Source organism: Ambystoma mexicanum, chromosome 4p (genome assembly GCF_040938575.1).
Source record: "Ambystoma mexicanum isolate Mex_15411 chromosome 4p, UKY_AmexF1_1, whole genome shotgun sequence".
NCBI lineage: Eukaryota > Metazoa > Chordata > Amphibia > Caudata > Ambystomatidae > Ambystoma > Ambystoma mexicanum.
In genome coordinates, this window is record NC_090927.1 from 1,203,383,853 (window position 1) to 1,203,400,995 (window position 17,143).

Consider the following 17,143-nt stretch of genomic DNA (forward strand, 5'->3'; position numbering starts at 1 on the left):
AAACATATATGAGTTCAAGTTTCTACATACTATTGAAAAACACTTTTACAGATAGAGGTTACACGTTTGGTCAACATCTTTCTCCGTGGTTATAGCAGCATTAGTCCAGACCTGGAGGGATATCATATAACGTTACATTTTTATGGCTTATTCACATTTTAAACAGAGGTAGTTCATTGATACCAATACTTGAATTGTTTTCTACCTTCTTCAGATAGTGATGCTTCAGCTGTTTTCCTCGCTACCCCGGCCTTGCGGTCCGGGTCATACGGGGTGCAATATCACATTGTTACTAATATAATGTTGCCGTGTTGGCATCTCGGGTTTAGCTCATCTCCGACTTTCTCATGGGAACGCACTCGCAGCGGATCTGTCAGGGCTGCTGAGGCGACAGAGATGCATGAAAGGCCCTCCAAAGGTGGGGGCCTCGTTACAGTGTGCTGAACTCACACCATGTTTGCTAGGCAAGATGGCGTCTAGGCCTAACTTAATTTTTGGTAAATGCAAAGACAGGGTGCGTGTGGGCAATGTCGTCGGCGGGTGAACCCTCCTCCACCTGGGCCCGGGTGGCATGAGGGGGCGCCCACCGAGTCATGGTCCCCGCCTGGGGAGGAAGCTGTAGGTGAGGAGGGCCTTGCGGCCATTGCTCCCCTACATTTCCCCCCTTTCGTTACTTAAAGTAACGAATTTCTTTAGCTCTTCCAATCTTCTACATTCTTGTTCCTCTAACACTGCACCATCCCATGCAGGGGTTCCTTTTATAGGCATCCATGCTCTGCACACCCCCCTTAAGCTCTCACCTCTCCTAGCATACTCGTCTGGTGTACATGTTAAATATATACAGTCGCCAGTTTCTTCCAGATCTACCCAGACCTCCTCATACCATTCCAATTCTACGTCTCGTGGTTCTTTGATAGTGGTGTGCCATAGTTTATCTACTATGTACTTATCACGGCACATAGGCACTAACTGATACCTGGGGGTGTTGTCTGCTCCTGTCTGCACATGTACTTCTTGTGTTGCTTTAATTGTGCCACCGGAGTTGCCCATTGTCACCATCATCATTGCGCCGTTAGGAACTGCATTAGCACAACATCGGAGGCCCACCTGGCACAGGCAGAACATTACGAGAATGATCACCACTATTGGTATCAGGAACTTCATTGTCACTCCAAGCCATGAGGGAACCCAAGAAAAGATATTGTCGAACCACGAGCTATCCTCAGCTCCGCCTTCCATTTTCATCTTCTCGCCCAGGTTATGTACTGCTTCAATAACGTGGGACAGGGACCCATTTTCTGCATCTTCGGAAGGTACGAACGTGCAGCACGCACTTCCTATTTTTCGGCAAACACCTCCATCGATTGCTGTTAACAGGTCTAGAACATACCTGTTCTGCATGGTCATTAATCGCAGAGCTCGTAGTTCCACCTTTATTATGTTAAACCCTTCTTCAGTGTCATTGGCCAACTGGATCAGTTCCCACCGTGTGATCTGGAGCCATTTTGCATTTGCTCTTGCTTGGACACTTGATACTAGCGAAGCAAAGAATGTTTCCACGGAGCTGAACAGGCGATACCTGTCTGGGATCTGTGCCAATAAATCAGATGATGCTTGTGATATGTAGTTCGAGGCTCGCTTGTTCCTTGAGAGCTCTTCTCCCTTCCCTCCGGAGGACAGGACATAAAGGTGCGCTTGTGTAGTTGGAGAAGCTGCATTCTGGTTCAAGCCTTCTTTCATCATGTTACTTCTGTCAATATGGCTTTCTGGAATCACCATTAGTGTTGAGTGCAAAGTGGCCATTGAGCAGCTACCACTCCATGATTGGGGAAGATGCAGGTACGCCTTGTTTCCGCATACCCAGTAGGTGTCCATTAGTGCTGCTGTCCCTTTTTTCATATCTGGGATGGTGAGAGTTTTGTTACAGTTCTTGTTCATTCCCATTGCCATTTTTCCTTCTCCCTTGAAACATAGTTCGTTTTGTATTTCACTTTGTAGCTTGAAGGGTTTCTCCATCGCTGTTACCCATGTTAGTTTAGGGATGTGTTCTTTCCATATTGGCAAGCACGTTCTTTCCATCCACCGCAACTTGTCCGGTTGGACACCTTTCAGTGCTTCTGCCTTGCACAGCACTTCTTCGTCTTTCCATTTGTTTTCGGAAAACAGTGTCCCTTGTATTGCAAAGAAAGGTTCTTTAAGACAGATCACTCCAGACGCTTGCGAATAGCACGTTTTGTTGTTCTGTAGCATTCTGAAAGAGACATCGTGTGCTTGGAAGGTGTTCTTTATTCTACACAGCGTGAGATGAAGGAGACATTGGGCATCCACAATGGGCAATTCTCGTGGCAACAATACTTTAGGTGTGCCTGATGCATGGGGGATAAGTGAGCAGACATAACAGCTCTCATTGGTTGTCTGTTTGGCTGTTGTGCTCATATCTGCATACCATTTATTTGCTTGGTGAGGGTGTCGTGGGTCTTCCATTTTGTCTAACCCTAGCCCATAATACTCATCATACCCTTTTCCACCAGTCTCTCTTCTCCGCCTACTTTTCTCCCTTCTTCTGTACCTTCTCGTTATAGTAGGTGAAGAACCAGGCCCCCCTTCCTCCCTCCCACCCCCATTTTCTAATTCTTCATATAGGGACTTGTGTTCTGTCATCATAATCACTTTTCCATCCTCCTTAATAAACAAGAGATCGTTGTTTGAAATTGGGGCGGGAGGGATCGTGCGGTTGTTGTATGTTCCAGGTTGGGACATTGTGTCATTGTTTAAATTTTTGGTTCTTGATTGTGACAGGACAGCAGTGGGTGGTGTAGTATAGTAACCCCACACAAAGTGTGATCCATCCCAGATCAAGAAATCACCTTCTTTGATACCTACAGTCGGAATTGTTTTCGTTCCAGGGGCAAGGGTGGTGTTGTTCCCCCCTCCCCCCTCGTTCATCTCGGTAGAGATGAACGCTATAACCCAGTGTAATACCAGACAAAACATTGAGATGAAGAACACGATAGCACACATTGATAAACCACATTCAAATGAATATGTTAATCTAGCCACTAACATTTCTCTAAATCTAACATATCTATTAGTTGCAGGCTGCCCATTCGATGCCATGATAAATCCTGTTTGAGACACAAGAGTTTATTAAATACAAACATGTAAACATTTCCACGTTGTAACGTTTCGGTGATAAAATATAGGGTTGGGTGAGGGAGGGGGTGTGTTGACAGACAAGGTAGCCTTTCAAGCATCATTATTCGTACATTACTATATATATATATAAATAATAAAAAACATGACAGTTTAAAAACAACAATAATAAAAAAAACTTCTTAAAGAGCACAGGAGAGGAAAAAAGAACCCCACGCAAAACTTTCAAAAATTGTAATAAAAAAGAAAATTTCCATATACATATGTACATGTTTTAGTCCAGGACATTTGTTGCGCGCTAATTGTGTTCACTGTTCATCTCATAATGCACACAAAATTCCAATCATTCATTCCGCACAACTTCATCGTCCGCTGTTGCCTGTGCCTCGTCCTGCACCTCACTCTCCGCAGCGCTGTAAGCTTTACGTACATCTGTCAAATGCACCCAATATCGCAGGCCCTTAACCTTTACTGCTGTAGGCGTGCAAAACACTACCTAATAGGGGCCATGGAAACGTGGTGCGTTCCACCTCCGCACAAAACTTCTAACATATATAAGGTCACCAGGCATTAGCTGTAGTGGTTTTTCAGGCAACCTGTTTGGTTCAGTCGCGTTTCCCTCCTCTCTTGTCGAGGGGGGGGCTAGTTGCTTTGCAATTACGCGCGCTGCCCGTGTCAGTTTTCGCAGATATTCTGTGAACTCCTCCCCCAATATAGCTGCGCTTCTGTGTGCATCAGAACGCTCACGGAGAGGCGAATGCGCTGTATGCATTCTTCTTCCCGTGACGATCTCGTGCGGGGACAAATGGTGATCCTTACTTGGCTGGTTTCGTAGTTCAAACAAGGCCAAAGGCAGGCAGTACATCCAAGTCTTTTTAAGGGAAAAACAAAGTTTTGATAATCTGCTTTTTAACAGGCCATTTATCTTTTCCACGACGCCATTACTTTGAGGATGATAAATCGAACATAATTTGTGCTTTATTCCCAATAATGTAGTCACTTCTTTAAATAATTCATTAACAAAATGTGTCCCGTTATCTGAGCGAATAACGTCGCAAATTCCCCAGCGCGGAAACACTTCCCGCACTAGGAACTTCGCGGCGCCCTTCGCGTCAGGGCGGGCACATGGTCCTGCCTCCACCCACCTCGAAAATGGACATACAACCACAATCATGTATCGAGCCCCGTTACACCTTTCTCCCATGTCTACATAATCAATGTGGAGCTCTCTGAATGGGCCACTTGGTTTTGGTATCGTACCCCTTAGTGTACGCAATGTCATACCTGAGTTGTAAATTTGACATGTCGTGCATTCTAGGGCTAACCTTGTGACGTGTTCCTGGAGGCAGGGTGCAAACCAATCTTCTTGTACCTCTGCCATTATGTGTTTCCTTGTGTTGTGTGCAGGAAAGTGTAGTTGTTGAAATGCTATTTCTAACAGCGTAATTGGCATTACCACTTTTCCTGAACTGTCTTGTCGCCACAATAAATCAGTCGGTGATTTGCTGCATCCTCTCTTACTCCACAGCAATTTTTCCTCTGCACTAGCTCCCTCTTGCAGCTCTATTATCTCCTGTGTGGACATCATGTTGTATCCTGTGGGGACCTCTTGGCTTGCTGTGTGGTGCAACATGTACTCTCCTATTTCACCTTTTTGTAGATATGAAGCTGCTTTGGCAGCGGCGTCTGCTGCCGCGTTCCCCAAAGATATAAAATCTGTATTTGCGGTATGAGCTTGACATTTTACGATGGCCACTGCCGTGGGGTCTTGCAGGGCCTCAATCAGTTCTTTCAATAATTCTGCATGCTGGACTGGCGTTCCGTCTGCTCGCTGAAACCCTCTCCGCCCCCACCGGGCCAACCCGCCGTGAACTGTTGTTGTCATGTATGCTGAGTCTGTATATATGGTCACTGCGCACCCCTTGGCGGCGTGCAATGCTTCTATTAGCGCTATTAGTTCTGCTGCTTGCGCTGAATAGTGTGATGGGAGGCGGTGTTGTACTAGTATCTCATATTCATCTTCCTCTAATCGTACCACTGCCATACCCACATGCTTTTCTCCTGTCTCCATGCCTATTGATGCTGACCCGTCCACAAAATACACCTCACCCTCGGTCAGGGCATTTTCAAAAATCACTGGATCCTTACTTTCGTCACCTGTGTACGTGGCGCAGTTGTGGTTTTCCATGTCCTCTACGGTGCATGCCTCTGTGATGAATGTGGCTGGGTTCACTGTTTTACATCTTACTATATGGATGTTAGCGCTGGACAGTATTATCTCATATGCTGTGGCGCGTTGTGTTGTCAATGTGCTCTTTGTTCGCTCTAATATTGCAAAAAGTGAGTGTTCCACAAACAGTGTCACCGGGCAGCCCATCACTATCGTGGCACTTTTTTCAATTGCGAATGCGGCTGCAGCTAGGGATTGCTCGCACGCGAAATGACCTTGCATTACTGCGTCTAGGGTGCCGCTATAGTAAGCAAGTGGTTTGTGCCCTAAAGATGTTTTCTGTGTCAGTACCGCTGTCATCAGTGTTCCTTTGCAGTGTGAAAATAAAAAGAATTCGCGCCCATAATCTGGATTTGCTAGTACTGGAGCGCTTGATATCAGCTCTTTTAGTGAGTTAAATGCTGTGTTCATCACCTCTGTCCATTCTATGTGTTTGTGTTCTTGTTGTGCTTCTTTCAGTGCCTGTAGCAAGGGCCTTGTGTACGCCGCATAGTCCAATATCCATGCTCGGCAATAGTTACACATACCCAGAAATTTCTGCATCTCTTTTACTGTTTTGGGCTCCCCAATTGTTCTAATCGCCTGTGCCCTGTCTGGTATAATTCGCTTGCCATCCTTTGATATCAGCTGACCCAAGTATAGGACCTCTGTCAGACAGTATTGTAACTTCCCCTTGTCCACCTTGTACCCTTTATTGGCCAATAATGTCAAGAGTGTCCCTTCTTCTGCTTCTCGCGACAGTGGATATTGTTTCACCCGGGGTAGTATTGCTCCCTGTTTTACTTTTATCACCACAGGCTGAACTTCATGCAGCAACCCTACATCGTGGGGGCCATTAGTCCATAAGTTAGTGGGTACTGACCTCATGTCTTCATCAAAAAATGTGTGCGGTGCTCCTACTACCGCCATTAGTTCAACCTTAGTTTGTCTGGCTGTAACTACAATGTCGCAGGGCATTGCCAGTTCCATCACTACTTCACCATCTCCCTCAGTGTCAGAAAATAGCTCCTCGTCCGAGAGCTCTCTCAGCGGGATATTTGCATTTGTACACAATACTGTCCGCCACTCACACCCTTCCATGTCAATACCAATCACACATATTCTGTTTGCTGATACATGTATTGCATGCAAATCCAACGATAGTACTGTCCCAAGAGCAGTGTCAGGGCTTGCTATGGGACGAAAAAGGAATTCTGCTGGGATCCTCCACTCCACCCTTTTTAGTTCTGGTACTATGAGAGCCAATGTTCTCATACCTTCAACAAACATCTCCTCATTTCTTGGTACCCCTCTGATCTCTTTCATGATTGTGTGGCCGTGTATTACTGCTAATATACGGAGGGGGCATATGCCTGGCGTTGAACATACGATACCGCTCCCTGTGAATGATATTGTCATGTTTAGTTTGCTCAAGAGATCTCTCCCCAGTAAGTTGATGGGAGAGTTTTCATAGTACAGTAAGGGTGCTTTCACTGTTTTACCCCCCACTGTCACATCCAATACCTCTGTGTAAGGAACTTCAATTACAGCCCCAGAGAACCCCTGCGTCTCTAACGTTCTATTAGATAACGGGAACCGGCCCTCTCTAATGCATGATTTCTCCGCTCCCGAATCCACCATGAATATGAATTGCTTGTCTCCTATCTGCGCTCCTATCAATGGTTCCTCTGATGCATTGTGGGTCGTAGACAGTACTGGACACGCAAGTGCTCTCTGTGGGCTGTCCTATGCGGGGTGTCTCATTGCCCCCCCTTGATCGAAAATGTTCCCCGAAACCACTGACACTCCACTGTAAGGTGCGGGGGCGGGTGCCCCATTAGCTACTGTGGCGAAAGTGTTACCAGGCGTGTAGTGCACATTGTCATTATTTTGTGGGCTGGTCTGTGTTCGGTACTGATGTCCGTGTAGTTGTGCGTTACTCCTTTGTACTACATTGTCTGGTTGCTGGTATTGTCCCATGGGGAGGCCGTAGGGGCTTCCTGGATGGGGGTGTCCGTACTGTTCTATCTCTTGGAAACCGTTGTTTTGTCTGCTCCTACATTCTCTTGAGTAATGCCCCCATCTCCCACAATTCCAACAGCTCCCCTGTGGGCCTCGGGGACCCTGCCACCCATTTCCTCCCATTCCTCCGTACCCTTGTCCTCCTCTTCGGCCCCTGTACCCACCTCTTCCTCCTCTTGGGGCCCACTCTTGCCACGTTGGACCTCCGTTCTGCTCCTGCTCTGTCCACTGTCGTTGCCCTTGTCCTGCCCAATTCGCTGCTATTCTTCCTTGTATTGCTATTTGCCCCTCCTCTCCTTCCTCTCCCTCCCGTATGAGTGGGAGTCCCGCTACCGCTGCTGCGACCTTCACCAATTTTGATTGCACCAACTTCGCCTCATCCGCCAACCTTTTCTGTGCTACTTCCCTCTCTCTTTCTTTGATCCGTTTACAATGGTGTACTATTATGCTTTGGATCTCCGGCCAGCCTTTTGCCTCAACACCTGCTATTTTATCTAGTGCCTTTTGCACTTCCTTTGGGAGCCCTCTCTTAATGATGAAGTAAAATAGAGACGTGGATTGGTGCCAGGGCGTACCCGTTTCCGCTCTCCACATCTCCTGCACCCGGAGAATGTAATCCATGGCGTCCTCCCCGTCATTCATGGTACATTGCATTACTGACTGCAAATCAGGGGTATCTGGGAAGGTTTCCCGCAGTGCGTCCCACACCCTTGCTCGCACGGTGTTAAAAGAAGCCCCATCATGGCGATCACACTCTAAAGTTACAGCTGGAAAACCCGCTTTAGCCCACACTCTGTCCGCCTGATCCCCTACTGCGGACACTAGTAGGCTTTTCACATCGCCTACTGCCAGCGGTATACCAGCGGTATGTTTCTCAAATGCATATATCCACTTGCTTGCCCCTCCTGACAGCTGTGGTAGTAATTTCATTAAATTAGCCTTGTCCATCTGAGCCCACGGTATATAGTTTGGCCTCCCACCCCCCCGGTGGAGTAATGGGAGTTGTAATTTCCCTTTTGCCGTTGCAGCTTCCTTTTCCTTAGTCACTGCTGACTCTAATGACGCCATCTTCCCCACCCTATTTCTTAGTCGTCCCATCCATTCATCTTCTATAGTCCCCAGTGAACATGCACCATCTAGCTCCTCGCCTTCTCCTCCTACTGCCATGCTCAATCTATCACTCTCATCCCCCCCTCCTCTGACATCACATAACAAATCCTCTCTGATCCCTCTCTCTCGTGAGACGTCACCAATACTTCCTTCTGCTGTCCCCACTTCTATTATTCTGGTCGGTTCTTCCTCAATTCTGAACAGTATTTCCCCCTTTTTCCATCCCTCCTCAATTTGTCTATTTTCGCTCGACGCTCTAGACGTGCGTCCAGATTGTGTGGGGGCGCATGCTGTGCGTTCACATATGTCTTTTATTCTTGAGAGTTCATCTCTTGCCACTGTAAGCCTCGACTCTAAGTCACTCGTTAACTTCTCTATATCCACCCTCTGTGTGCCTCCCTGAGCGCGCTCTCTGGTGTTTTCGTATGGTGGGGGTGCAGTTGGTCTTTGTGGCGTGCTGGTCGAAGGGGGAGGCACATAAATCGGGTCGCTATATCCTGCTGCAGGGGCTGGTTTAGGTAATATTGGGTACAACATAACCACTTCCGCAGGTTGTTCTGTACTTAACTGTTCCTTTTCCTCTCGCGGGATCATTAGTGGATTGTCTGTGGTGGAAGGTAAATCAATATTTGGAGCTGGAGCTTTGGGTGGGGGTACTTCCTCAAACAATCTCCAAAGATCTAATATCTCCTTCCTATTCTGCCATTGTTTTCCCTTATACTTGAGGCGAATACATGTACATACCATATCAAGAACGCTTTTGTCAAAAGACCCTCCTTCTGGCCAAATCTGGGGCAACCCCTCCCCTTTCAATTCTGTTAACCATTGATCATGATATTTATTTATGCGTTCAGCATATCCCGGCAAGCTCTTACAAATGTGTGACAAGGGAGTTTCAGCCCCCATCCTTTAAATCGCTAGCGCTACCGCGTTCGCCTTCGTTACTTTTTATTAGGTGTAAATATGCGTATGTATACCTTTATGGCACAGACAAGAGCGGACCTCTCAAAATTATCACCCACTGTTATTCACTGCACAAATCTCTTCTCACTCACCATATCTCATCTCCTTCCCATTCCCAGGCACTCTTATGTGATCTCACTTGCAATTGATCAAGTAATGGTTATGGCCACACTCTCTGGCACCACCTCGCGGCCACCCGTTCGTCTCCAACACTCGTACGGTGCGCGCACCCTTCACAATACTTTCCACTCACACTTTTGTCTTTTTCCTCCCTTTCCTCCCTAGCCAGCTGTCCCTGTTTTTCTGCTAAGGTTACTGTGTTCACGTCTGTACGTGCCACTACTGAGTCCCCACTTTTTAAGATGTTCTAACTACTTTATACCCTTTTCATTTTCACCCCCTACCCCGTGGAAATGGAAAAAAGAAATAGAGAGAGAGCACAATCACTAAAAAATATTCCCGGTGTCTCCTTTTGCTAGACACCAATAACTTATTTCTCACTTCTTCATATATTCCCAGTACTAGTCTAGATAGCACTATGCGGCGCCGCCTTCCACCCCCTTTCGGAGCTAGGTTTCCGTCACTTCTACCACGTCACTTATTTCTTACTCCTAATGGCCATATGCAAAGAAAGAATAAAGAAAGTTTCAAGACCCGTCTTTAGTAGACCTCCGCAATTCTCCCCCTCTACCTTTCCCCGTTCTTTTATTCCCAATTCCCCTTCTTTTCCCCTTGACGATCACTCGCACTCGGTACTCACGTGCCCGTCTTGAACCGATACTCTCCGAAACTGGGTCCGTCCAGGCGGCGTCACCGGTAACTCAACGGTCAGCCCCTGGCTCCGGCGAGCGGCACTCAAAGGGGATTTTTTTCCAATCGGGATCCCGTACCCTTTCTCATTGAGTGCGCACTTCTTATTGTGCCGGTCGCCGTTGGCGGGCGGCCTCCCGGAGACGGCTAACCGTGCGTATCCCTTCTCGACCGGAGATTCTCGTGCCACAAGGGGGTCGTTAAGAAGGAGTTAGGAAAAATAGTTTGGAGATATCACGTCGGGGTCACCACTGAAGGGAAGCGCCCCCAATTCAGCACGATCCTCCCCGCAATGAGAGACAATAAGGGACTCTCCCGTAGTGGGAATAAGGCCAAGACAGAGTGCGGGTGAGCGTAAGTGGGAGTTTATCCAAGAATAAGGCATGCAAAGAACTCTGCAACCTACGAGAGCGCTCTGCCTGACAATAGCAAAGACAGGCGTATTTCTAATACAAAAAACGTCATCACCACCTAAACACTATAGGGGGCACAAGTCAATTGGGATTGGGTGGCGTCGACTAACTATAGGTGTTGCTGCAGCGGGGTTGGTCCTGGCGGGACGACGTCACTGGTCAGCCTCGTGGGTTGGGTTGGGCCTGGCAGGCCGGCTTGAGGTCATCCGTGCGGTGTTGATGTGCTGGGGCAGCCTGTGACAATGACGAATACCTTTCCTGTCTCATTTGCCCTAGGCCATGCACACTGCAGTTATTCAGAAAATGACATTTAAATAAATCGCTTCAGCAGCTTATCTTATAAAATAAACACAACACATGAGGAATGCACCTCGTGAGAGGTCTGGTGGTTGTCGGTTGGGGTGAGATTTACCTGTGTCCTATTGACCGGTATTTTAGGTCGCGGGACGGGGCTCTGGGGCCTGGGCCGAATGATACATGCCTGTCTGCTGCGTTAGAAGTTATTATATAGATGGGTCTCTGTGTCTTGTCCCAATGATGGGGGTCGTCCTTACACGGGGTCAGGATTCTTGGGGGGTTCGTGGGATTTATGAGAGGGTGCTGGTAGATCAGTGGGTTCATCCGTGGGTTTATTACCGTGCTGTAAATAACACAGGTGGCGGGCTGTGGCCTTGGTTGCGGCGCCGGGGCCTCTGACTCTCTGAAGTAACGCCAGCTTGGTTGGGGGAGGTGAGGGAGCGCGGCACAAGTCTTAGCTTTTTTTATCTGGCAGGCTTGGTGGGGTGGGAGAGGGAATGGCCTTGCATATATCCACAAAGGTATTTTCCTCGTGCGTTGCTGATCAGTAAATGCAGAAGTTTTATACTGTTCTGCCTTATTTTGACGTTATTTAGACACATATATATATACTTCAATTTCGTTACACATTTCTTTAATACAGTCGGTTCCAGTACCTTTTCATTACCTAACATTATATTCACTACATTGTGTGCGTATTGTATGTACATTGGACGTTATACGAGGGATATCTAGGTTATGGCCTACAGAGATTGATGCTCGCCGCTTTGGGTGAATTAAAAAACATATATGAGTTCAAGTTTCTACATACTATTGAAAAACACTTTTACAGATAGAGGTTACACGTTTGGTCAACATCTTTCTCCGTGGTTATAGCAGCATTAGTCCAGACCTGGAGGGATATCATATAACGTTACATTTTTATGGCTTATTCACATTTTAAACAGAGGTAGTTCATTGATACCAATACTTGAATTGTTTTCTACCTTCTTCAGATAGTGATGCTTCAGCTGTTTTCCTCGCTACCCCGGCCTTGCGGTCCGGGTCATACGGGGTGCAATATCACATTGTTACTAATATAATGTTGCCGTGTTGGCATCTCGGGTTTAGCTCATCTCCGACTTTCTCATGGGAACGCACTCGCAGCGGATCTGTCAGGGCTGCTGAGGCGACAGAGATGCATGAAAGGCCCTCCAAAGGTGGGGGCCTCGTTACAGTGTGCTGAACTCACACCATGTTTGCTAGGCAAGATGGCGTCTAGGCCTAACTTAATTTTTGGTAAATGCAAAGACAGGGTGCGTGTGGGCAATGTCGTCGGCGGGTGAACCCTCCTCCACCTGGGCCCGGGTGGCATGAGGGGGCGCCCACCGAGTCATGGTCCCCGCCTGGGGAGGAAGCTGTAGGTGAGGAGGGCCTTGCGGCCATTGCTCCCCTACAGATCCCAGTACTAATTAAAAGTGCGACACGTGCACGGACAGTTCCGGACAGGCACAGTGTTCGGAGGGCACAGGGGATAAGATGCACATGTGCTCAGGTGTCTGTAGGACAGTGGCGGAACCCTCAAACTAATAAAAGAACGCCACAACTTTATGGACATCTGCCGACACGCGCAGTGTTCGAAGGGCACAGGGGATGAGATGCGCATGCGGCCAGGTGTCCATAGGACAGGGGCAGGACCCCCGAACTAATTAAAAGTACATCACAACTTTATGTACATCTCCAAACAGGCGCAGTGTTTCGAGGGCACAGGGGATCAAATGCGCATGCGCTCAGGTGTCTGTAGGACAGGGGCGGGACCCCCGAACTAATTAAAGTACGTCACGACTGTCCGGACATCTCTGGACAGGTTTGGTGTTTGGAGGGCACAGGGGATCGGATGCGCATGCATCCAGGTGTCTGCAGGACAGTGCCTGGGCCCCTGAACCATATAAAGGTGGGTCATGATTTTGCAGACATGTCTGAACAGGCACGCTGCTTGGGGGGTACCTTCATTTTGATTACGAACAGGCCAGACAGTTGCGCTGTCCGCAGAGACCAAACAGGCCTTTTAAAAAAAAACACACACACAGCAACAGTAAACACATAGAAATGTATTAACACAGACCAAAAACATTCAACTAGGAAAGGGAACGGTTAGCGGAATGGGAAGCATATACAGGGGAATTGGGGTTTTGCACAAACCAGCCATCAGGGCAGGGAGGGATTGAGGTCTCATTGTAGCATCTTTGACTAAAAGGAATTTGTGGGGATGGTTGGCTGGGACAGAGGGAAGGGGCACAGGTACAAGTGGGGCAGTGGTACTTAATATTGCCCATTATATGCCTTTCTACAAACACTTTCAAGTCTGCAAAATTGGTGTTCAGCTGATCCATTTTTGCACATAGGCTTATCAGTTAATTTCCCACATTTGCACTTTGGGTCTGTCTGTGCCCATCTTCTTGTACATTAGCTGGTGCTTCCGGCCCATTTTCTTCATTTGAATGTACTGTTAAAAAAGGAAGCATGTTTCAGTGACATGTGAAGGAATATACATTACCTTTCCTACTTTAAAAATTGTACTGTGTGCCATTAGAGTTGCTATCATCACTAATTTCATCATGAGGGAAATTGTCATCGAGCCACTGCAGGGTGCTTGCCATTTCTGTGTAAATTAAATAATGCTTTTTATGAGTCATGTACACAAAACAAACTACACAGATACAGGAAGAAATATAGTGTAATTACTATTTTTTGTATGGTGCTCTTCTTAGCACATTGGACTTCCTTGTGACAGTTGCTTCTCACTGTGTATGCAAAGCAGGACTGAGGTAGTATTGTTAGATGAACAGATTATTTTTCTGTTTGGTGCATTCCATTATGTTGCACAGCCTATGTAATTGTACTTCTGCTTTTATAAGTATAGTGTTTGTAGAGGTTTACTTAATATGTGCTTGTACTATACATATGCTGCCTTTTAAACATTTTCTGTTTGTTTGCTGCACTCTACAACAATGTAAGACAACCCCTGAGCTTTTGGGTAGTGTGGATGCTGCCCGATGTTCGTGGAGAGTCGCACAGTTCGCAGACTCTGTGCCTATCATGTTGGGCAAGTGGGGTCAGTATGTTGTATGCTACATGTACACAAATTAAGGGTGTCCTGGTAAAAACCTGTGAAATTCAGTGAAAAAAACGTTGTTAAAGGGACATTTATGGTTAAGTTGCGCTAATAAAAACCTATCAAATTCAATGAAAAAACATTGTAAAAGGGACATTATGGTTAAATTGCACTAATAAAAACCGGTCAAAACCAGTGGAAAAAGTGTGTTAAAGGGATATTATGGTTACAAGCAATATTGAAAAACCCCAGAAGTTCGCCAATTATGGTCAGCTAGGCAACCATAAGTCGCGCTACCACCGTGCACTGCTAAGACTAACACCAATGACATCAAAGATGACATCACAAATGTCATTGATGACATCACTGACAGGCAAATCGGTTATGCGAGTCAAAAGTTATTAGCAATATATTTTTTGGGTTTCCTATGTATCTCGCTACTCACCTTAACTATAGTGGTGGCAACCACAGCACTATAATATTATTATAAAGGGCATTTGCCCAATATGAGTGCCATTTGATCCCCATTAATACAAAAGGGGTTGTTTTGTTTTTAATCCCCTATAGGTACCAGCCAAACTCTGTGGAGTGGGAGTGCAGAGCAGAAGGAATCATCTTGTCCCTGGGCCTTTAGCACCTCAGAAGTCAAAGGACAGCTGTGGGCCCTGACTCCTGCATTGAACCTGTTGTGAGCTACACTGATCTGGAAATCGCCTGCTTGCCCCAAGCTTCTTTGTGCCACCTGCAATTTCTGCTTGAAGTGCACTGCATGTTGGACACAAGCGAACATCTTACCATCGTGATGCTGAATCACTGCATTAGGAAGTTCGTAGAAGCGTGGCTCAACGCTGTTGATCTTCCAAAGACAAGAACAAGGTATTGTGAAGAGGCCCTGTCCCCCAGGTCCACTTTTGGGACCATGATGATTTTTAAACACCCTGCTCTAACTTTTTCTTTCCAAAAACCTAGAACATTGACATTGTTGTTCACCCAGGAGTGCCTTTTCTCAAAAGTCTGCATTCTCTGTAGTTCTCTTACAGGGATGTGTTTTTGTAGTGTTTTCTGATTAGCGGTTTGCATTTTTATTGTTTAATGAAACGGCTTTACATTTATATACCTTGATTGGACAGTCCTTTATTTTGAAACCATTGCTTAGGTTGCAGCTTTTATGAGCTCACACCCCGCCTGAAGAGAAAACATACCCTCAGGCTTGAGCTACCATATAAAGTGAAGCAGGTGTGCCTTTCCGTCTGTTCTGTTTCACCTTTATGATTGAGAGCACTTCTGGTTTAGTGTGGCGCTGAGTAGGCGATTTACCCACTACTCATCTATGTACTCCTCTGGAGCAGTAGTCATTTTGTCATAATCTGGGAATAGAATCAAACAAGGAAATGTTCCTGGCTCTGGAAAGAAATTTCTGGCATAATTTCTTATAATTCATTGCTTGCTACAAAATACATTGTTTATAATGCAGAACTGAGAAAGCTAATTGTAGTGCCTATGGACTGCTACTATTATTTAGCATATGAATACATAGCTCATTCCAAATTAATCAGTACATTATTGATTTAAACATCATATTATAATTCATTAGCAAATGCATAACAACACATATTACAATCACTCGCTGGGAGTGTAAACAGGTTTGAACAAGACATATGGCCCTCATTACAAGTTTGCTGGTATTTCACTTGTAATTTTGTCAGGATACCGGGAAACTAACCTACCGTTTCCGCCACCTGATATCCCAGAATTTCTGGGATATTACAGGTTGCGGAAAGGGCAGTGAATCCTCATTCTATGGTGTGCCGTAGGACTCCATGGAGGGGATTGCTGGTATTTCCGGCATTGGTAATGCTGGTGCCGGAAATACTGCCTGTTTTTGCCAGTGGGGGCCTGATTTACCTCCGGCGCTTGGCTGGAGGTAAATCAGAGAACTCCCCCAACCCCCAGGCAAACTTGTAGTTTATTGGCCCGGTAAGATTGACGGTTATGGAATTACTGGCAATTTTACTGGCAATTTTACCAGACCATCAAACTTATAATGACGCCCTCTAGAAAGGGTGTTTACCATAGTACAAAAGTCACAAAAAGTGCTAAAGTGCTGATGTAAAGACAAAAGTTAAAACAAGTCAAATTAAAAACATGAAAAACACCTCCTAACAATTCTTGCAGAGTTCCACTACTCTGGGATATGTCCGAACTAAATTATTTCAAAATTAAACAAGATATATAATCTTTCATCATCACAGGGCCAACGTCTGAAAGGCACAAATAACTACATATCTAAATCAAAAGAATACACACCCTCTATTGAAAGATGTTTCGGCAGTGAAATCATTTGACCGCCTTCATCAGGACCAATGATTCATGAGAACCCTGTATAAAGAGGCATAACGGAAATGTAGGAGGAAAACTAAAACACTGTTTAAAATGGCACACGATTTAAAGGACTGTCTACAAAAAGAGAAAACAACAAAGTGGTGTCACAGACTCACCATTTTGTATGTTGAAAGGTCTCTAATGTTCCCATGTAAGGGTAACATGTCACCAAGCTGCTCGGGTATGACCCAAAAAGGTATCAAGAGAGTAGTAAAATGGCTACAGAGGAATAGAACGATAGACCATAATGAGTATGTGACCAAATCTAAATGTTTTCTCAAATGATGCAAAGCCCGTAAAGATACAGCTATCCTCTTATGACAACAACCCAAATGAGCATAGAGACATAACTTCATGAGAGGCTCTCAGGTATCTATCCAATCAGACAATTGGACAGCAGTTTTAACTTTACCTGGATTTGCAATAAGAATTTCAGGAGTCGTGTCCATCTCAATCAGCATTCTCAAACAATATTCTCTAAAATCATCCCATGGTGTTTTCATACCCATCTCAGCATATAATTTATACATAAGAGAGGTAACAAATGTACAAAATAGTGCTATTTGTTTCACCTTAATACGGCTTCGTAAAGATTGTAAACCTAGTTCATGCCGTATTGTCACAATCGGGACACATTTCTGCAAGCAATACAGAACTCTTCTCCACAAAATATTTTCAAAGTAATCAATT